Consider the following 22,480-nt stretch of genomic DNA (forward strand, 5'->3'; position numbering starts at 1 on the left):
AAACGCTAATAAGACCGGTGGTCCTCTACGGGCACGAGACATGGACCATGCTCGAGGAGGACCTGCAAGCACTCGGAGTTTTCGAGCGACGCGTGCTAAGGACGATCTTCGGCGGTATGCAGGAGAACGGTGTGTGGCGGAGAAGAATGAACCACGAGCTCGCTGCACTTTACGGCGAACCCAGCATCCAGAAGGTGGCCAAAGCCGGAAGGATACGGTGGGCAGGGCATGTTGCAAGAATGCCGGACAACAACCCTGCAAAGCTGGTGTATGCAACTGATCTGGTTGGCACAAGAAGGCGTGGAGCGCAGAGAGCACGATGGGCGGACCAGGTGGAGCGTGATCGGGCGAGCATCGGACGCGACCGAGGATGGAGAGCGGCAGCCACGAACCGTGTATTATGGAGAAATATTGTTGATTCAGTTTTATCTTGAATTTGATGTAATACTAAATAAATGAAAAATAAATGAAAAATTATTATTATTATTGGCTCTTTATTATGGGGATTTTCAGCCCGAGGCTGGTTCATCCCCGTAGATAAGGAGGAGGATGATTGGGGGAAGGTGGAGAGGAGGAGGCAGTTCTAGTTACATAATATGTTTTAACAGAGTTCACTTTGTGGTGTTCATCGTTTGGCTGATGTTGTCAAATGGTATACAGTGTCCGTTTCGAGTCCAGGGTCGTAGCAGGAGTCATCGTAATGCTTGAGGGCGTGGTAATTTCGTATTCATTAGCAGGTCCGGGGTCTTAGCAGTGGTCATATTAAGGTAAAAAGTCCGGCATCTTTCAAAAAGTTTATCAGCTGGCGTTCCCTTACCGCGTCGTTTTGGAGGGTGCTGTCGATACCGGTGATCTCGTAGGTTGATCTTAGGTGCTCCAGAGTGGGGCAGTTGATAAGGAAATGATCAACAGTATTTTGTGTCCCGCACGTCTCACACTGGCGGCGGAAGCCGCCCCCTGTACTACCCATGTCGTGTGACAGCCGTGTATGTCCCGTGCGCAGTCGGGAGAGGACAACTTGTTCTCGGCGAGCAGGTTGGTCTTGCCACGTAGTCGTGGTGTTTTTTATTTTTCGAAGGAACGGCTCTCTGTTGCGATGCCATGCTACAGACCAGGCGGTCCACAGTCGCTCCTTCAGCCAGGACTTAACGTCATCGCGGGGGACCTTTCTCGTTAGTGTCGGGCTGTTACGGCCGATGCCGGCGAGTGTGTCAGCTCGCTCGTTGCCGAGGATGCCGCAGTGACCGGGAACCCACATGAGTGTGGTTCTGACAGATGAGTCATTCAAGGCTGCCTGGATTTGTTGTATATAAGGATGTCGGTTGTTCGGATTTGCAATCGCAGACAGGGCACTATCGGAGTCACTAACCACCAGCACAAGGTCGTCGCAGGGCGTCGTGATGGCTACTAATATAGCCGCAGCTTCGGCCGAGAAAACGGAGCATTGGGTTGGGAGACTGTAGTACATTTCTGTAGTGCGGCTGTGGATGCCGAGGCCGACCCGTCCCGCCAACTTGGAGCCGTCGGTGTATCGGACTTCATGCGTGCTGAATTTTCTATTAACAACCTCTCTGAAAGCAGCCTGAACTTCCGTGGGATTACACTGCTTCCGGAAACGAGTCTTGATGTTTTGAGCTATCTGTGGTCTCTTGGCCGACCAGCTTCTGGGTCCGATCCGGTGGAGCCCGGCCACCGGAGGAAGCTGGATGTTGGCCACCGCGGTAAGGGCAGAGTTCGCATTCTCTTCGAGGAAGCAAGTCTGCCCGTCTTCCTTGGTCCTTTCAAGAAAGCTAACGCACCGGTTTCCGAGGGTTAGAGCGGCTTTGTACCGGAGAGGTAACACTCCGGTTTCTGCGCAAGCTGAATCAGCAGGAGTTGAAGGCAGCAGTCCAGAGATCGCTCGGATGGTATTGTTGTAAATCGGCGCAAGTGTTTTCACTAGGTTGTCCTGTGCTCGGCCGGTAATCTCAATTCCACAGAAGAGGCGACTACAAATCACAGCATCGGCCACACGGCGTCGCGTGGCGCGGTCACTGCGCGTCCGTTTGCAGGATATACTGCGAATCAAGTTGACACGGTTTGCACAACTCTCCTTAATCGCGAGAAAGTGGCTACGGAAAGAAAGCGTTCGGTCAAGTGTCACTCCCAGCACCTTAAGTGTCTTCCTCAAGGCGATCGTCTTTCCGTTGGCCGTGATCGGTGTTTTTGGCGGGCGGTGAGTCGAGTTGCAGATGTGAAGCCTTGAGCTTTTTTCGGGGGCGATGTCAAAGCCCGTGTTGTCAGCCCATTTGGTGACAGCATTCACTGCCGCTTGCATCTTCCGGCGGATTGTTCGGGGGTGTTTTCCGGTGACTAGAAGCAGAATGTCGTCCGCGTATACTAATATATACACCCCTTTCGGCAACACCAGAGAAACCCCGCTCATGGCCACGAGGAAAAGTGTGACCGAAATCACAGAGCCTTGAGGCACTCCAGTCTCCTCCTTCATGACCTTTGATCGGTGGTTTCCGATCAGAACCTCGAAGGTTCTGTTAGTAAGGAAGTTCTGAATAAACTTCAAGAGGTTCCCGGATACTCCCCAATCTACTAGTTGCTTGAGAATGCCAGGGCCCCAGGCTCGGTTGTAGGCCTTGGCCAGGTCGAGGGATACGATTTCTACGTGTTCCTGTGCCTTCATTGCATCGTCAAGAATACTTCCGAGGTTCGCTAGGTATGTCCCTGTACCATATCCTGACCGAAACGCGTGTTGATGGTAGCCTAGTAGGCCGTTGGACTCGAGGTGCTCCATCAGCCGACGATTTGCCATCCGTTCTGCAATTTTGCAGGCACAACTGGTGAGTGCTATCGGGCGGTAGCTGGAGGTGCTGTTTGCCGGCCCGGAGCTCTTGGGTATGGGGACTACAAGGCTGTGCTTCCAGTCTTCCGGTAACGTGCCGGCCGTCCATTCTTGATTGATTAGCTCGAGTAGCTTGCTTCTTCCGCTGTAGGTGAGATGCTTTAGCATCTGGTACCCCAGTTCGTCTGGCCCTGCTGACTTACCCTTGACCCTGCTCAGGGCGTAGTTCAGTTCCGCCATGGAAAAGGGTTGATTGAAGAGTTGACCTTGATCGGGGGTAGTCGGGAAGTCGACTATACTGAACTGTGGGTTAGGATGGCGCTTTAAAAAGGCTGGCGGGTATTTGTCGATGGCGGATATCCCATAAAAGTATTCCGCGAGGGCATCGGCGATCGCCTGTGGGTTCCGAGTGGTTGCTCCGTCGATCTTGAGGGAAAAACCTTTCACGCGGCGTTTACCCTGAATGCTGTTGATTCTCCTCCACAGCTCCGAGGATGACTGGTCCTCGTTGATTGTGTCGAGGAAAACGGTCCAGGCTTTCTCTTTGGCCTCCCTAAGGATTTGCCGGCAGTCGTTTCTGGCGGTTTGGTAGCGTTTCTTGGCTAGTTCAACACTGGGGTGTTCAGCGGGCAGGTTCTTCTGAAACTTTTTGAGGGCACGCAGGGCCTTTCTGCGAGTTTTCGTGGCCGTCTTTGTTTCAGGAGACCACCAATAGAGCGCCCTTCTTCCCGGGTTAGGGCTAGTCTTCGGAATAGAGGTTTCTGCCGATCCAGTGATAAGGGCAGTCAAGTCCGCGATCGAGCATGGGGGGGTTTGTTCAATACCGGAGTCAATGTCGAATTGAAACTGGGCCCAGTCGGCTTGGTCATAAAGCCAGCGGGGTCGACGAGAGGTTTCCGGACTTACCGAATTGTTGAGCTTTAGCGTGATTGGGTAATGATCGCTTCCCCGGGTATCCGTTTCCACGGACCAGAGGAGGCGGCTAGTGATGGAGGCGGAGGCGAGCGACACGTCGATGGCCGTTTCTGCTTGCCCGCGGATAAACGTAGGGGAACCATCATTCAGGATCGCCAGGTTGTTGTTGCATGCGACGTCGACGATACATTTTCCTCTGGTATTGTTGTTTCGACTACCCCATGCTCGGTGATGCCCATTGACGTCACCAAGGATAACCATAGGGCTAGGGATCTTGAATAGGACTGCTTCTAGCTGGTTTTTTAAATCTGGGAGTTTTCCGTTCGGGAGGTAGACGGAAATAATCGAAACGGTGAAGGGCCAGGGGAGTTTGACCGCAACAATTGGGAGTTCGGTATCGAGATCAATCTCTTCGGCCGTGATATCCGTAGACACACCGACTGCTACTGACTGGTAGATGTTAGCACCTGTTTTAGTGAACCACCTGTATCTTTTTCCCAAGGTGTTGTCCATTGTCGCCGGGGAGGCACGGTGTATTTCCTGGATGGCCAAGGCAACTGGTTGAACGTCATGCACCAGAGTTTCCAAATCCGGCAGATTGTGGTGGAAACCGTTTATGTTCCACTGGACCACGAGAGTAATAGGGCCTTGGTTAGTGGGTCGCATGGAGGTGTTGGTATTCAGACGCGAATGGGGCTTACCGCCCGGACGACGCAGCCCGGGGTGCCCAAGAGGACCCTGTTCGAGGTCGTGGTCAGGTTTCGGGTGGGGCTTACCGCCTGGACTAGACAGTCCAGGGTGCCCAGCACGACCCGGTTTGGGGTCGGGAGATGGGCTTGCATGGTATGTTGTCGGTGGTTGATGAGATGGGCCTTCAGTTGGCAACGATTGGTGGTCGCGCTTTTTGATCATTCGGTCGTAGTGGCTCGCGTTCATCGCTTCACGCTCCGTGAGACGGGGCGGAAAGCAGTTGTAAGTCTTAACGGTGTTGGTTGAACTCGAAGAAGTTGGGCACGAAGAAGTTGAACTCGTAGGCAGCATGCTGATTCCAATTCCTCCAGTATCCTTAGGGGGACGGGTTTTTACACCCTTGTGCGTCCCTCTTCCAGACCGGAGGGGATGACAAGGGTAGTCCGCAGATTCCGGTACAGAGTTGGCTTCCGGTCCGTCGGGGCCTTGCCTGTCCCGACCGTCCTCTGGGAATTGCGGGGTACAGGTTTTTACACCCTTGTGCGTCCCGTCAGCTGAAGAGACACTCGGGCGATGGGGGTTGTCCGTCAGTACCGGTTGGGGTGTAACTTCCGCACTCACGGGGCCGCATCTACCCGAGGCTCCCGCTGGTGATGAGTTGGTTGTGGGGTTGTTCGTGGATGGATTCGGCGGTATGTCGTCGCGGAGTTGGTGCTCAGTCGACTCCTTTGAATAACAGGTCTCGGGTTGGTTGTTCTCAGTGAATTTTGCTGTATAAGAAACGATCCATTTTTGTTGGGGGTCGTGGATGGGAGGACTGAGCGAACGACTTGTCTAGGATGTGGGGGGAGGGGATTTCCCGTGGCTCTTACGGTGTCTTCGTTTAGAGCTGCTGGGTCCCTTTGTAGGGGAGTTAGCGCCATCAGGGCTTTGGTGGCCCCGTTTGGACGGGTTTGTGGTGGAGGTGGTGTTGATGCTTTTAGCGGCGGAAGCGACGCTGGTCTCCCCGTCGCTACTGATGTTGTCTGATTCGATGATGTTGTCTGACTCGATGCTGTAGTCGATGATTATGGTGTTCTCGTGTGGTTGTTGTTCCTTCGAAATGAATTGGTTGTTACCGGTTTGGGTGCTGTTTTCAATCCAATCCTGGACCTGTAACAGCGGCGGGTGGGTCGCCTCGTCTGCTACTATCTCCTCGGTTGAATATTGGAAGTCTGTCGTGTTGGCTTTCTCAGTTTCGGTGACTGAGAAGATGGAGTTACTGGGGGATACTATTTGGTGGCTTTTTTCGATGAGAAGTTTTTTAATGAACGCATCTTTCTTCGTCAGGTTATCCTGAAGTGATCTAACTGTGGCGGTTAGTTCGGCCACCTGCCGTACTAATTCTGCCATGGGACTATGATCTTTAGCGCTTTCTAGCCGAGCGCTGATGCTGCGTCTTTCTAGCGCATGTTCAAGTTCGGCGATGCGCTTGTCCTTCCTTTTGGAATCTTCTAGCAGATTCTTTACCATCGACTTCAATTCGTCCATTTCTGTGTCCTTGCTGGCGTTGACAATGCCAGCAAAGGAGTCATCTGTTTCAGGGTTTTTCTTTTTGGCCATGGCCGCTTCCCGGGCCTCGTAGTCCCGGCGGGCTGCTGGGTACGATATACCGAGGTCGACCCGAAGGTGTTGGATAGCATCCTCTTTCTTGTAAACCGGGCATTCACGGCTGGAGACGGGATGTTTCGTGTCGAGCTTTTGATTCTTCTCTCGTTGCTTGTTCCACTCTTCGCAATTCTTACAGTGGGCCGGTTCGTCGCAGTTTATCCTTCCTCTGGATACTTCAAGTGCAGTTGCTCCTTCGGTAATGTCGGTGGTGAGTTCTTCGTGAACTTTGCTGCACGTGCCGCAGGTACGCTGAGTGGCCGAGCACCGCTTGCCGGTGTGACCAAACGTCCAGCAGCGGAAACACATCATCGGGGACGGATAGTAGTTCCTGGTTCGGCATCTGGTCCACCCGAAATCGATATGTTCAGGGATAACCGTGCCACTAATTGTCAATATGATGACCGGGGAGTTGACAGGTTCGCCCTTCGCGTTGCGGCGCTTGATGCGTCGTACCTCTTTGACGTTCTGGTCCGCCAGGTTCTCAACCAAGTACTGGTCACTAAGACCCACGGTGTCGGGATTAGTGACAACGCATCTGACCTGATTTAGAGACGAGTGTTCCTCGATTGTGACACCAGTACCGTCGCTAAGTTGCTTCATCCGTAACAGCTGTTTGACGTGTTCCTGGCTACGCACTTTAAGTACGTACGTCAGGCCGCGGTTTTCCTTGAATGCGCCGGCGATAGGGCCACCGATGTGTTTTTCGACTGACAGACGAAGCAGAAAGGGGTCAGTTGGAATTTGACCGGATGTTCCAGACATCTTCAGGTAGTGAAGCTGTCCTAGAGTACCTTCGGGATCCATGAAGGAGGGTACTAATGCCCCTGTGTACTCTCCGTTTTTTCGATTAGTGATAGCACTGCCGCCACCACCGGGGCCCCCTGGGTCCCCTGGGCGGAGGTGAAGGCCGCTCGACGGCATGACGCCGCCGGGCCGGGACTACGATGATCTAAAAATCTCCCAGTCGACCGGCTTGTACTGGAAATTCACAGCTCAAAAACTAAACTCCTACTCGGGAGCACTCACTTCTGTGAAAAAAACTTTCTACTAAAAGCACAAAAATTGAGTATGTTCACTTTTTGATATTTTCACACACTCGGGTCTCGCAGCCACACACAGATGCAGGTTTCGATGCACGACAATAAGCCGGCGCCAACCACACAATAAGGTAACAGAAGGTATTCACCGCAAGTTCACACGCGGGTAGAGCTCTTTCACTGCTGTTTTTGCACTAAACCTCACCGATTTTGATCGGGTTTTAAGTGAAATCACTTGTTTGCACCCTTCACTAATTAGACGCAGCCCAATCGGTACGAACGATCGCGAAAAAACACCGCCGATCGAAGAAAACTTACGAGCGCGTACGTGGTTGCTAATGATAACAACAGTGTCCCGACTGAACTGATAAATGAAAAATGAAGTAAATTAAATCAAAAGTAACTGAATCTCACAATTCTAATGTTTGGATCCAAAATGAGTATAAGCATGAATTTGGGATTTCGGGAATAGTGTGAGTATCACACAACATTTAGTTCGAGAATAACTCCAGCAATTATTTCGATAATAGAGGCAAAAAGTCCCCCAGAATTCTGGGGGCTTAAGCGTTTTATGGGATTTATATGCGCACTGTTTCAGGAATACCTTCGGAAATTTCTCCGGCATGATTTTAAGAATTCTATCCCGGATCCCTCCAAGGAGTCACCAAGAACTTCTCTAGAAAATATTAAAGGTATTCTTTTATGAATTGCTCCATAAGTTTTTCCGAAGATTCTTCAAAGCGACCCTCCAGAGGAGGACTCACGCTTCGAGTCGAAACACTTCGAAGCATTAATCCGAAAAAAACTAGATTTTGCCACAGGTATTCTTCCTGGACTTGGTCCAGCGGTGCTTTAAGTTTTTTTCTCGGATTACTTCAGGGATTTCGTTAAGAATTCCCTAACAGTTTCATCAAGAAAAATTCTTTAAGGGTACCTCCAGCAATTGTTCTAGCAATTCCTCTGCCGGTTAATTCGTGATAAGTTTCAGGGGTCCTTCCAGGATTCCTCCACAAAACTATGTCAGGGATTTCTCCAGGTTTATTCAGAGGGCACATGTACATTTAATTTGTTTTGCAATTTGAGTATGTAGATATACTGCCGTGTGCAACATAGTTGTCTCATGTTCTATGCCAATCCCTATTAGATGGTTCTCCAAAAATGCCTCCCGAAATTCCTTCAAGGATGCCTCCAGAAACCCAAGGATTCCTTTCGGGATTCCTTGCCAAACTGTTTCAGCTATTTTTCCATCGTTCCTTTAGAGATTCCTAATCGATATTTCCACGAGTTCCATCAGCAACTCTAGCTTTTCTTTACAGTAATTCTTTCAAGGATTCACTCAAGAATTATTTCAAGAATTTTTCTAGAATCATTTCAAGGCTGGGGATTCCTTCAAGCATTTTTTATTTCAGGAATGCTTTTAGGGATAACTTCTGAAATTCCACAAGATATGCCTTTTGGATTTTCTTCACAGAATACCTTCATGTATTCTTCTAGTGATTTTTTTCAGGGAATTCGCCAGAAATTATGGGATTTCTTAATGATTTCTTTCAAAGATTTTAACAAGTATTCCTCCAGATTTCCGCAATGGATTTAATCAAGAGTTCTTCTAAGATTTGTAACCAGGATTCTTTTAGTCAAACGTTATTTTATTATTTCAAGTGACTTGTTTTTAACCTCCATCATACATGACTTATTGACACAAATCGTTTTGTTTAAGTTGTAGAGAACTGTTCTATACGGTAACCATATTAAGTCATCAATATGACCAGGTTTAATATTTCTTGAACGCTCTATTGTTTCGGAACACGTATCATCGATAAAACATGATGTCTCCACTTCTTTTTCTTCTTCACACATGACCATCCAAATCCATCGGTGAACTCCAGTTCCTATGGGAACTTGACCGGAGTGTGAACAATTTGGAATTTGTTTTTTTTTTTTAACCACATCTCCATCATCCAGTTATTCATCCATTCCATACCGATTGGGGCGCGGCGCGGTGCGGTGGCGGGCGACTACCTCAAAGCTTCCAAAATGAATGGAAAGCAACGGAATGGTTAATCAACCAACCAACCAAGCATCAGATCAGCTGCCACCGGCTGGGGCTCTCTGGCTGACCGCCGACCGGACCATCATCGATTCGTTTAGTGGTGCCGATCGAGCGCGGTGTATATTTAGGAACGGCAGTTGGATGAAAGTGAATTCAGTGGAGGCATTTTCTCACCTGGCCGGTCAACAAGAAGCGCCGCGTCCACTGCGGCCAATGCTGTTAAAGGCTATATAGCGTAAAAACAACGGTTGTTATATGATTAAGAAGTTTCAAGCATTTTGAAGAATTGGATTTCTGTAACACATGTGAAACAGATGGAAGATGCACTTGTGAGAGTGTCTTTTACAAATAATGAGAAAAAAATATGTGTGTTATAAATTGTACTTTGTTCTTTAAATTTTCAGCACTGTTGAATTTAAGTTCGTTTCGACTTTGGAAAAGAGATTCAGTAGCTATTAAATGGTTATCTCAGGAAATACTGTAACCTGATTGTTCTTCAATTCATTCAAAACTCTCTTCCGCCATCATGCTTTGTTGAACGCCAAAAGTTCAATCTCATCTAAATGCTCTTGATGAGTGCTGAAAAATAAAAGCCTCCCCGTATTCTACTACGTGCCACACACGCCAAAAAGTTCATCCACTGCCGGCACAAAATACGACTCTTGATGATTTCCCTTCGCGCCCATCATCCATACTGTTCAACTTTGTTCCAAGGCCAATAATAAATTTATCCATCGCTGCTGTTGTCGCGCACATTGCCAAAGTGTCGTCGACCGCCTCTGACACTGACTGCTCAGTGCTCACTCGACTAGGCACCGCGGACCGACCGAAGCGTGTTCTATGGTACGAGCTTGCGACGTTTTTGGGCGCGCGCGCAACGCAACGTCAGCAACTTGGCGTTCGTTTTCACGACTCACGAAGCGCGCGCTGCACAGTGGTATCGGAAATGGTCAAAAGTTGAAAAAAGTGCCACGGATTTGTGCATAATGTTTATCGTAATGTGAAAAGTCAATTACATAAAACATTTAATTGCACAGCATCACAATTAGGATAACATAATCAACAGTAGTACCGTAGTACGCTACGGTTCCGGTTCATTTGGCTGAATGCCATTTAGCCGAATGCCGCTTGTTCGAAAAATGTTGTATTTTTGACTATTTTCGGTTCAAAATTGGCTGAGTTATAGCAAATGCCCAACCCATGCAAAAAAAAGCATTGGGTATAAATTGTTTATTATATATTTACCTTAATTTCATACTTTTCTTTCTGACTTCATTTTTTATAAATATCTGTCGCTTTTTCGACGATCACGATGAGCGGACTATCTTTTAGCAATAACATCATTTTTGGCAGATGTATGCAAACTGCCCATTCGCCAGAATTTTTCTTAAAGCTTTCTAACAAACTTCTTTCAAGATTTCTTACGATATCCTCACCGAGAATTGTAATATATTCCTATTTTTTTGGTGGATGCCTTATACTATCTAGGTGTGTACTCAGCTGATTGAATTCAAAAGTTCCCGTGAAAAGGTCATTGTAAGACTTCGGCAGATTGCTGACAAGATGTGTGATAAATTATTTTCAGTGCTGCTACCATGGTGAAAACAGAGCTAGTTGGTTAAGGTTACCCGATTTCGGTGCCCTTCCACTACTGATACATTCACATGGATGAATTTCTGGATGAAACTATGAAGGAATTACCGAAGAAACTGCTGGAACAACTTCTGAAAGGATCCATAGATGAATTTTCTGAAGAAATTCCAGAAGGAAAACCTGAAAAAAAACACCTTGAACCCCCTGGTGGAATACCTAACCTAATTTCTTGAGAAATTTTTAGAAAAAAATCCTGGAAATCTACTAGAAGTTTCCAAAGGAGCCACTCAAAGAATGTCTTTAAGAATCCCTAGGAGATTTTTTTCAGGAACTTGTTTTTAATAATCCAAGGATGGATTTCAGCAAGCGTCCATAGAAGAATTTCGAAAAATCTGTGGAAGTTTTTTCAAAGTAATCTTTGAAAAATAATATAATGAAATTTCTGAAGGGAAATCCGGAAATATTTCTTAAGAAATTATCAGTCTAGTTTTTAATAAAAGCCAAGATTTTCTGCAAGAATCCCTTGAAAAAAATTTGAAGGTACTCGAATGGAAGTTCCTATAGAAATCCTTGAAGAAAATTCCCGAATGGATCTCACATTTTTTTAAAGAGTCTTTGGAGGAGTTTCTAAAGAAATTCCAGCAAGATTTTCTGAAAGAAATTCAGATCTGCGGCTTCCGCTTCTGTTTGTATCGCTCCTCATTCCTGGTTCCATGCTGCTGCATTTTTGGGCGCAGTTTAACCATTACCAGGAAGTGATTAGAGTCGATGTTAGCGCTACGATAGGTCCTGACGACAATAATGTCGGAGAAGTGCCGTCCGTCAATCAGAACGTGGTCGATTTGAGATTTGGTCTGCTGTGGTGATCTCCAGGTGTAACGATAAGGGAGGCTGTATTGGAAAAAGGTGGTACGTATGGCCATATTTTTGGAGGCGGCGAAATTAGGGGCTGTCCACAAACCACGTGGTCATTTTTTTGGGACTTCTCAAACACCCCCCCCCCCCGCGTGGTCATTTGCCCATACAAAAATTTTTATTCGTCCATACAAAACGGTCATTGGCCGACACCCCCCCCCCCTCATGACCACGTGGTTTATGGACAGCCCCTTAATGAGTCGTAGGCCGTTTTCGTTCGTTTGCTGGTGGGCGCTGAACTTAACAATCGTCGGTCTGAATTCCTCCTCCTGGCCTACCTGAGCGTTCAAATCTCCTATGATGATCTTGACGTCGTGACTTGGGCAGCGGTCGTACTCGCGTTGGAGCTGCGCGTAAAATGCGTCTCTGTCATCATCAGTGCTTCCGGAGTGAGGACTGTGCCCGATGATTATGATGATGTTAAAGAATCGGCCCTTGATCCTCAACCTGCACATTCTTTCATCGATGCACACTAAGATCAGCTCGGTATTTTCCCCATCTTTTTACTGAGTTCTCAACAGCAGATTTTACTCGGTACGCTCGGTTGTTTATTTTGCGGATATTCTGTAAATGAGTTACCGAGCTCAGCTAATAAACTGTCAAAAGTTACTGATGCACGGTAAAAATCGTTACTGGTGAACGGTAAATACGATTACCGAGTGTACCGAGATAAATCTGCTGTTGAAAACTCAGTAAAAAGATGAAAAAAAATGAAATCAGTGAAAAAATTACTGAGCTGCAACATCTGAATCTTAGTGTGTGGGCCATCATCCGATTACGCGCTTCTGTATGTATTACTTTAAAAGCTGTTTCCAGCTCTTGCCTGTTGGCCGTTTACCGATTCAGAGGGATTTCGTTGAAAGAATACAACACAACTGATGTAATTGAACGAACGGACTTATTTATTTACATATGTCTTCAACGACGGTTGGCTTAAGATTAAAAAATGGTAAAAAAAAACATCAACATGCACCTGTCGTGCGCGCCTGTTTCTTTTCTTCTCTCTCTCTTCTGCTGTCAGTTTATCTACACTCTAAAACTATTCTGCTAAGGGGTGAACACTGTTTACTCCAACACTCCTCCTCAATGTGAGCCCCGACAACTCTTTCATATAACCTCAACCTAGTCCTCAACCACTCCTCTAAGCACATTTTAGCTACCCCAGCTCCTCCTCAAACTAAACTTCCTCATCTCCTCCAGCCACAGGTCTCCTCGATTCCATGTTGAATCTTGCTGGACAACTTTTCGGCACTCCCAATCACTCAACCTTATTGCACCACATAAAGTCCATCCTTTTTTTTACCCACTGCGATTTCGATACTGTTATCCATGATCATACATTCAGCTGCTTCAAACTGGACCTTGAATACACGTTCAGTGATTTTTCCCACGGGCAACAGGCTGCTGGCTAATCCAGGCACAAACAGTACCTTTTCTACCTGTATCACGCGTTGTTTTCCGTTCACTCCGGTAGCAGTCAGCTTCGCTGTACCCATCGCTCTCGCTCGAATCTTCTTGCCATTTGCCAGAACAACTTCCTCGGTGCATGCCACCAAACCTTCCAGTAGCTCCGCCCTTTCGGTCATATGCATCATGCAACCAGAATCAAGACACCAATCTTCTGTCGGCTTCTTCGTTTTCGCTGGTTGGCTGCGCTTTCTCTCTGCAGTGGCAGCAACACAAATGTTTCTCTCGGTACGCTTCCTTTGCCGTTCCTATGTTGGCATCGTGGACACTTTCGCTTCTTCCTCTTCTTCTTCTTCATCATCATCACTCACCTTCAACTTCGGGCACTCTCGCCAGAAATTTCCCAATCGCTTGCAACAATAACACTTTTTCTTCTGCAGTTCACTTCGGTCACTCTTATCGTTCTTCATACGGGTGGCTACCCTTAACGCCTTCTCAGAATCCAAATTTTCGCACTTACGCTTCCATTCATCAAGCAGTTTTCCCTTCACATAGTCCTGCTTGAGTTCCTCCACCGGACGACTTTCCAGTGCCGTAATCAATGCACCGTAGCTTGCTGGCAGACTCGACAAGATAATGGCCACCATCCAGTGCTCCTGCAGTCCCTCACCTAAGGCAATCAGATGATTCACTAACTCAGCCACTTCCATTAAATGCTTGGCCATATCTCCGCCTTCCTCTAGCTTCAACGAACACAACTTCCGAAACACAAAAACCTTGTTCGTCAACAAACCGCGCTCGTGGTAGCCCTTTAATGCCCCCCACATCTCGTACGCCGTCGTCGCACCCATCACATGACACAGTTGATCGTTCTCCAACGCCAACCCGATTGTCGCCCTCGCTTTGCCGTCCTTCACCAGTAGCAGCTCCATACGGAACTTCCAGCTCGCCCAGTTGGAATTGTTGAGCCGCTCAAACTGGAATTTAGCTTCCGCCATGTTGTCACTACCGAAACTAAACAACACAAAATGTCCACTTATTTTCTTTCGATTTCCTACGAATTTCGCTCAGTCACGCCGCGCAACTGGAGCCCATAACCTGTTGGCCGTTTACCGATCCAGAAGAATTTCGTTATCGAAAGAATACAACACAACTGATGTAATTGAACGAACGGACTTATTTATTTACATGTGTCTTCAACGACGCGACGGTTGGCTTAAGATTAAAAAAATGGTAAAAAACATCAACGTACACCTGTCAACGCGCCTTTTTCTTTTCTTCTCTCTCTCTTCTGCTTTCAATTTATCTACACTCTAAAACTATTCTGCTAAGGGGTGAACACTGTTTACTCCAACATTGCCGCAGTCCTCGTACATGGTATGATTACTTCTAAACGCTTGCACCATATCCGAACCACCGAACATCCCGAACAATTCCATATTGACCAATCCAAATTCCTGTGTGGTAGTGGTTTGAAAAAAAAAAAAAAAAAAAAATCTGTAAGAACTTAGTAAACATCTTCTGTTCTCACGTATATGGATAGGCTTGCAGCTTGGCTTGCAGTAGGTTTCGTGAGGCTTTTTGTGGACAACTCAATATATCAGGTATCAGGTATCAGTAGGTCGGCTCCAGAGGCACGTTCTCCTCCATTTGGGAAATTTGTGCCATCGCCATAAACACGAGCCTATTCATCATTTATCTGAAGGGGAAGGGAAGGAAAAAAAAGGATGGGACAAGGAAAAGGACAGGTAACGGAATAGGGTCTTCATACACGCATAAGCGTACCACAATGGGTTCATATGGCGTCCTGAAAAGGACACTGTAATATCGCATAAGCGTACCACAATGGGTTCAAACAGCGCCCTGAAAAGGGCACTGTGATATCGCATAAAGCGTAAAGAAAGCCTATAGCTCTTTACCACAGCGGGTCAAGAACAGCAGAATGTCCTGCAGATTCAGGTTTCTAAAGTCAGTTTCACTTAATAAGTGTTTACCGAGTACTCGGAAACGCAATTGCACAAAAACTGGACAGTTACATATCAAATGATACGAAGTTCCATAATCGGATTCATAGCTATCACAGGCAAATGAATCAGCTTGCTGAATATTTGCCAGGTACCCATACAAGGTGAACAGCGTTGGCTGAATTCAGCTCCTCGATTTGAGTTCGACAAGCGATAACTATTTTCGACCTGGAGTTGGCTGATGCAAGTGCTTTAATAGCAGCCTGGCTATCTGAACAGAAGTATATTACTTTGCCCATTACGTGCTGCTGAAGTGCTGATTGCACTCCGCACATAAGAGCAAAGATTTCGGCCTGAAAAACAGTGCAGTGTCTACCAAGTGAATAAGACTGATACAGCCTTAGCTCACGAGAATAAACACCAGCACCTGCTCGACCTTCGAGAAGGAAGCCATCAGTGTAACATACGATGCCGTCTGAAATACTTCTCTCCAGATAACCAGATGTCCACTCTTCCCGGGAAGGGAATTTCGTGGAAAATGTCCTATATGGAAAATTACAAGCAATTGTAAGGTCACTTGGAGCAAGGACAACTTTGTCCCAATTCACCAAAAGTGGAAACAACGAGGTGTGTGTTGAACTGCGGTTCACAAGAGTTTCCTCTAGTAAACCGAGTACCCATAGACGGTAAGTGCAAGAAAGTGCTTCTTGTTTGAGATGAATGTGTAGTGGGGCAACGTCAAAGAGAACTTCGAGCGCTGCCGTAGGAGTTGAAGAGAACGCTCCAGACGTCGCCATTAGGCACATCCTTTGGAGATGGCCTAATTTTGATTGGACCGTTCTCACTTCGCCCTTTTGCCACCACACAAGACATCCATAGGTCAATATTGGACGAACAACAGTTATGTAAATCCCTTTGATATACTTGGGTTTAAGACCCCAAAGGTTCGCCGGCATTGCCCGAAGGCCATACAAGCTTTCTTGATTCTGAACTCAACATGAGGTGTCCAGGAAAGCTTGGAATCAAGAATGACTCCAACGTACTTTACCTGTTCAGTCACATTGATATCAGAATCAAAGAGACGTAAAGGTCGAACACCATTGCGGTTTCGCTTTTCCGTGAAAAGAACAATAGATGTTTTACTCGGATTTACCGAAAGGCCATATTGGCGACACCAACCCTCAACTACCTGAAGAGCGTTTTGCATCAGGTCGAAAAGGGTGCTGATGCACATACCGACTAACAATGTTAGGTAGTCGTCGGCAAAACCATAAGTAGGAAAACCGCTATTATTGAGTTGCCTCAATAGCGTATCTGCTACGAGATTCCACAAAAGTGGTGATAAGACTCCCCCTTGGGGCCATCCACAAACACTCAATTTCCTAATCGCCGCTTGACGCAATGTCGCGAAGAGATGACGGTTTTTGAGCATTTGGTGAATCCAATTGAAAATCATTGGAGATATACCATGGCCCCGTGCGGCTTCCAATATGGCATCGAAAGGCACATTGTCAAAGGCACCCTCGATATCTAAGAAAACACCCAAGCAGGATTGCTTTAGAGCGAATGCCTTCTCGATATTGTAAACAACTTTGTGTAAAACAGTCACAGTGGACTTTCCAGATTGGTAGGCATGTTGGTTCACAAGAAGAGGCACATTGGCCAGATGAACATCACGGATGTGATGATCCACAATGCGTTCTAAGCATTTCAGAAGAAAAGAGGTCAAACTGATAGGTCTGAAACTCTTTGCTTCTTCATACGACGCACGACCCACTTTCGGAATAAACTTTACAGTAATATCCCTCCAGGATTTGGGAATATACCCTGTAGCAAAACTGCAAACAAGTAGTTGTTTCAAAACATGTTTGAAATGATCAAATCCCTTCTGAAGCAAAATAGGATAAATCCCATCTGCCCCGGGAGATTTGAAAGGAGCAAAGCTATTAAGTGCCCATTCAATCGATTCTAAAGTTATGATACTCCGAGCCGAAGCTAAAGAATCATAGCTACAAGAAAAGACATCAGGTTCATCCGAAGATGTAATATCCACACATCCGGGGAAGTGTGTACTGAATAAACATTACAAAACTTCCTCATCAGAGGAAGTGAAATCATCATTTGACAAACGAAGTTCGTTGACTTGAAAATCCTTAGATTTTGCAAGGATTTTGTTCAATCGACTGGCTTCACTCAGACTGGAAACGTTTGTACAAAGGTTTTTCCAGCCGGATCGGGCGCAGTATCATAACGTCCGAGGCCATAAAGTCCCAGGACTTTATGGCGCATTTTTCCGGGGCATAACGTCCGAACTTGCATATACGCCACGAAGTCCAATGAAAGAAGGCACATAGGATATTATGACGCATCCAAACTTTTGGACGCTATTTCGCAAAAAGAACGCGACTTAATGTCCGGGACTGTATGGCCTCGGACGTTGTGACCCGGCCCCGCCAGATCGTTCAGCAGACCAAAGAGCTTTCTGGTAGGCCTTGCGAGCCGACCTGAAAGCCTCCGATCCAGCCGAACGTCGTCTGTTCCAACTCTTTCTACATTGTTTCCTGAGCTTGGCCAGATCAGAGTTCCACCATGGGGTTCCTCTTGTGGTCTTCACAGACCGCAGAGGGCAAGCTTCTTCAAAAGCTTCCATGATGAAGGCCGTTGTAGTATCAACGGCTTCATCTAAATCACTCGGAGTGTCAATTGATGGTGAGTATCCATGAAATTTGGCTGCAACCAAATCGGTAAAGAGATCCCAGTTAGTTGACCGGGGGTTCCTGAAACGCAAAGTTTGCGAAGTAACATTCACATGTTCAAACAAGATGTAGCGATGGTCAGATAAAGATTCTTCATCTGACACATGCCAATTGGTCAGCTCGTGACTAATTCTGCTAGAGCAAAGAGTTATGTCTAACACTTCCTCTCTAGCAGATACCAAGAAGGTTGGGCGGTTGCCTATGTTAAGTAATCCAAGATCTGTACTACTTAAGTATTCCATCAAACTAGAGCCTCTCAAATTGATGTCTGAGCTGCCCCAGATTATATGGTGAGCATTAGCATCACTACCAACAATTAGCGGAAGGCCTTTTGAAGTGCAGTATGCAATGACTTGCTTGAAAGCATCCGTAGGGGATGGTTCATCATGCGGTAAATAAACCGAACAATAAACGTATTTCCTGTTGAGGTTTCCAACAGATACATCGATTGTGATAGCACATACATCTCTGGTAGTTAGTTCAGAGATGAGTGTAGCAACGATTGCGTTGTTGACAAGCACACATGCTCGAGGCATGACACGTGAGTTTGCCATTTCATTTTTACTGAAAGTAGCAAACACCAGATTCACAAGGTTTCCTAGATAGAAATTCCCCTTACGAAAGTAAGGTTCTTGGATGCACAGAATACACTGTGTAATACGCATAATGCGAAACCATATAGGTGAAAATTTAAACTAATTAATAACATCTTCATAATCCCGCCCTTATTCAGCCTCAAGTATGAGAATGAAGAAGGGCAGCTGATTGTCTCGGAGAAACACAAGGTCTACCGCACTATTGCTCCGGTTAGCGCAGTAAGGGCAAAATACTGTGGAGGGTGCCCTGGTACTCCACAGGCTCCGTTTGCGATTAGGTTTTTATAAGACCCCCCTAACCATTCATTCCTAGGCACGGTAAGCGTAAAGCCGCATAACACCATGAATTAGGGGTCACCTGATTAGTGGGCTCCTACCACTGGAACAGGCGGTCCTTAGTGCTATTCTTAGCCAGTTGAAATAACCGCTACCGACACTACACAGCTATCTTGACTGATCGGGAAAAGAAGTTAATATTAATGATCAACTTCAAACGGGCCCGAAAAGCCGACTAGCTTCCAATCGCTAGTCCCAATAAGGATAAGTGACATTTCAACACACCAACACTTATCGCGGATTTTCCATACACAAAAATGCACGCCAATTCAAAGGCTATTCAGATTGCATATGCAAATATTACGCAATGTGCACATTTTTTTCCCCCAAGTTTCACATCTACATCTAGGTACAAAAGAAACAAGCATACATTTGAACGTGATTACCACTCTCTCTCTCTCTCTTCTTGGCGTAACGTCCTCATTGGGACAAAGCCTGCTTCTCAGCTTCTATGAGCACTTCCACAGTTACTAACTGAGAGCTTCCTCTGCCAATGACCATTTTGCATGCGTATATCGTGTGGCAGGCACGAAGATACTCTATTCTTCATTACACCAACAAAGCTAGCCATGAAAATGTTTGACAATTCTCAGGTCATTTTGACAGACCACACACATGCATGAAAAAGACGGATAATATATTCTACTTTATCGATCTTGTTGCCGTCCTTTTCATGCTCATGTTGCATCTGTCAAAATGACCTGAGAATTGTCAGTCATTTTGAGGTTTGGTTCGTTGGTGTAATAATGAATGCCCAAGAAAGTCAAGGAAATTTCCTTTACGAAAAGATCCTGGACCGACCGGGAATCGAACCCGTCACCCTCATGCTGAATACCCGTGCGTTTACCGCCTCGACTATATGGGCCCTCACTACCACTTACCACTATAGAATCCAATATTGTTCTATAGTATTATTATACCGGGTAGGTTGACTAATTCTGAAACTACTTAGGGTTTTTGACCCCATTTCCGGCACCACAGGTAAACAAAATTAGGCATTACTTGAATTCACATCGAAACGACCGTTTTCGTCCACTTCTTCAATCTGAATCAGATATCTTATTGCGTGAACTTGTTGTTAACAGTGATTGTTGTGAAGATTGTCTGCTGCAAAGTAGATTTTGAACGAGTTTACTGAACCTAGTCCAGTGCCAATTCTCGGAACCAGTACCGAACTTCCAGAAGAATCATATGGGAAATCACTTCGGCACCCATCATTGTGCTGACGAATTGCACTCGCCTACGTGTGATAATTGTTTTGAGCACTTGTGCGGCTTCAGAGTGAACGTGTAGCTAATTGACTGTGGAACCCATTGCAGAAATGTTGCGGGAGATGATTACTGATTACCCACAGAAGTGCGGAAAATATTGTTTTGCTGCGAGGTGCCGGGAATTGACGCGGGTGCCCAAGTAATTCGTAACCCTATAAAACTGACAAACGCGCCATGATTTGAAAATGCATTGGGTTTCTAAAACAAGTTAAGCGGACAAGACAATTCATTGCGACCGCCATGAAAGCGATTTGACCATCTGCCAGCGCATGGGACCCATTGTGCGCTGCGTAAGGAGGCGTCGCCGTCGGATTTCGCTCGGCTTTCGGCCGAGTCAGAAATTGAGGGTTATTTCGCTAAGCTGCTTGCGTTTGGAAATATTGATAGAAACTATGTGTATATATATTTCTATTCCATTTTTTGCACGAATAACCATCAATGGAGGAACGCGCTGCGAATGAGCGTTGCTTGTTGTTAGTCGACTGTTGATCAACACGTTTAGCGGGCGATAATTTTTACTACTCGTATTCGATTTACTACGTCACGATATCATCCACTAGTAACGACTAATAGACTTAAACACCCCCTTGAAGTCAATGGTGGGATTTTCCTCAACGACCCAAGGGTATTTCGTATTCGATCCGAGAGGATCCGAGTAAAAAGAGGGCGCCGTAAAAGAAAAGCGCACACGTGGCAGTCATCACCAAAGGCCCTACTGCTACATTATCGGAGTTTCACGGCGGCAAAGTTAGTGATGGACACCATCCATCCCAAACGCTCGTTTATCCGCTGGAGGAAGACGTTATTCGACACCACTTGTCTTCTGCCAACGGATATTCCTTCGATGTTGATGATGAAGGCGACGTCGATGATGACGACGACGGATGGATAGATGACGACGATGCTTTGTTGTTGGCACAGGAAATCACGACGACGACGCCGAAGACGGTGGAAACGATATCGCGCCGGCATGGACATTATTGTCACACCGCGCTGTCAAACGGTTTGTCATGTTATGCTCCCTCCGTCGTTCCTTTCAATTTGACGAGGCGACCGAGGCGGCCTTCACATTGTGTACGACGCGGGTGGAGGGTGAATTTGGAGTGGAAGTTCAACGACTTTTGACCTTAGACGCGCCGCTGCCACTTAATTCAGTTTTACGGAGGACGGATATGGTAATAATGCGTCGCCATCAAACGTCAGTTAATAGATTTCCTTGAACTTCTTGTGTGAACACTATTCGAAGAATCGCATACAAAATAGTGACTCTCGAGTCGAGGTCACTTCATCATACGCTGAGGACAGGATTCGAACCTGCGCGGGTATAACCCAATGGATTTCAAGTCCATCTCCTTAACCGCTCGGACACCTCAGCTTCGGTTATTAATAGACGAGTGCGGTGGATTGCGCTGCGCTGTGCTACGCTTGACCATACAACGCAGTAAAATGATGGGAAAAGCTCATTATCGCTCGTGTTGTTTTTACTTCCTTCGAGTTTGTTGCTGCTCGTTCGTTAAAGATAACACGGTATTGATCATTCCATCTAGCAAAAAATATTTCCTCCCGATTTAGATGGATCGGGATGAGGCTCCGGCGAGATTCGAACTCACGATCTCCTGTTTACTAGACAGGCGCTTTAACCAATTAAGCCACGGCGCCGTTGGATTAGGGCGAAGATTTAACCTTTTGTGAACCGGGTCAGTACACTAGAACCTCAATTAACAGTCACTTTATTTCCGCCAAACTCAATTTACAACCCCACCTCGCACCTACCTTTAAAGCACTTAATCCAAAATAACGTTTCCTTGTTTTTTTGCACTTAATCCCAAAAAACAATCTTGAATTTACACTCCCAGGAAGAAATTAACATGGAGTAATTGATCGCGAATTTAAAAATGTTTCTCAAATTGTCTGTCTCAAGGAGCACTGCTCCACTAGTGTTGATAAATTTAATGGCTTCAAATCTTAGGTGACGAGCCACATTAATTTCTCAAGAATTGAAAGTGCTAAATAGGATAAACCCTATTAATAATTTTTTTGTCACTTAAGGACAAGGTATTTGGAGTACATTGCTCAAAATTTCTAGAGCACCGTTTTTCAGAACCGTTGAACGGATTTGGATTAAAATGCATCACGCTGTTGACAACCACTGAACAATTAGCGTGATGAATTTTCATCCAAATCCGTTCAACGGTGCCAAAAAACGGTGCTCTAGAAATTTTGAGCTATGTACTCCAAATACCTTGTCCTTAAGTGACGTTGCAAGGCACAGTGGTAATGTTAATTGCTTTTGATACCTACCATGGACTCGATATAGAGAGACAAAATACTATTTAAGGGCGTTCCGACGGTTTTTTGTTGGTGTTTTAATGGGATAACGTGGATTTCATAAGCGTTTCAGGGACGTTGGCATTTCGTTTCAAAGCGTTTAATAGGATTACAGGGGTCTCTGGAGCTTTTAAGG

The 22,480-nt window shown here is 46.2% G+C and overlaps 2 non-coding genes across 2 annotated transcripts; both read right to left on the minus strand.

Annotated features, from left to right (window-relative positions):
- Positions 1–21,309: 21,309 nt before the first annotated feature.
- Trnas-uga (transfer RNA serine (anticodon UGA)) lies at positions 21,310–21,391 on the minus strand. Its single transcript has one exon. It is a non-coding gene; the product is annotated as a tRNA-Ser (tRNA).
- Positions 21,392–21,601: 210 nt separating this feature from the next.
- Trnat-agu (transfer RNA threonine (anticodon AGU)) lies at positions 21,602–21,675 on the minus strand. The gene has a single exon. It is a non-coding gene; the product is annotated as a tRNA-Thr (tRNA).
- Between the last annotated feature and the right edge of the window lie 805 nt (positions 21,676–22,480).

This window comes from Aedes albopictus, chromosome 3, assembly GCF_035046485.1.
Source record: "Aedes albopictus strain Foshan chromosome 3, AalbF5, whole genome shotgun sequence".
NCBI classification, from domain to species: domain Eukaryota; kingdom Metazoa; phylum Arthropoda; class Insecta; order Diptera; family Culicidae; genus Aedes; species Aedes albopictus.